Below are 1,033 nucleotides of genomic sequence, written 5' to 3'. Positions count from 1 at the left end.
CTGAGTGGGCAGGAGCCGCCCACGCCTGCGCCCACTCGGGACCCGCGGCCTCAGAGCCTCCGGCGACTCCCTTTCAGGTGACGTCAGGAGGCCTGGCTTTCAGCGGCCTGAGCGTCTGCAGCTGCGATGGGTTTCTAGGGGCCGGGCCTCCTTCCTGTCCTCGCTGACAGCTGCTGAGAACCGCAGTCCGCAGCTGGGGGCGGGACATCAAAGCCCTGCCCGTGCGGTGACCATTAGCCCTGCCCGTGCGGTGACCATTAGCACTGCCCACAGTCAATGTGAGAACTGCCCGTGGCCATGCGGTGACCGTTAGAACTGCCTGGGGTCCGACAGTGAACATTCATCGGTTAAACAAAGAACTTGAAACCAAGTACATCGCATTCCAAGAATAATACCTTGCAGCGGCTGGCTTTATCTCAGGATACAGGAAACTTGTAATAAAGAAAACTTTTGGATAAGCTAAAAAACACAAACCACTTACAAAGAGAGAGGGAGAAAAACGCTTAATTAGGTGCACACTCTTATCAGATTTTTACTAGTTTTATCCCAATGGTATAAAATATTTTGACTGTCCTTTCACTAAAGACTAAATGCTGATTTCCTGGTCAGTAACTTTATGACATCAATTTACTCTTGTGTGAGCAGTAGACATGCGTTTCCATGCAAAGTAGTTACAAAAATATTAAGTTTTTTTAATAATAAATTAATTAGGTGCACACTCTTATCAGATTTTTACTAGTTTTATCCCAATGGTATAAAATATTTTGACTGTCCTTTCACTAAAGACTAAATGCTGATTTCCTGGTCAGTAACTTTATGACATCAATTTACTCTTGTGTGAGCAGTAGACATGCGTTTCCATGCAAAGTAGTTACAAAAATATTAAGTTTTTTTAATAATAAAATTAATGGCCGAAACCGGTTTGGCTCGGTGGATAGAGCGTAGGCCTGCTGACTGGAGGGTCCCAGGTTCGATTCCGGAAGGGCATGTGTTCCTTGGTTGCCGGCACATCCCCAGTGGGAGGTGTGCAGGA

Source organism: Myotis brandtii, unplaced genomic scaffold (genome assembly GCF_000412655.1).
Source record: "Myotis brandtii unplaced genomic scaffold, ASM41265v1 scaffold1563, whole genome shotgun sequence".
Classification (NCBI taxonomy): domain Eukaryota; kingdom Metazoa; phylum Chordata; class Mammalia; order Chiroptera; family Vespertilionidae; genus Myotis; species Myotis brandtii.
The sequence above is the reverse complement of the archived record's forward strand: the minus strand, read 5'-3'. Positions refer to the sequence as shown.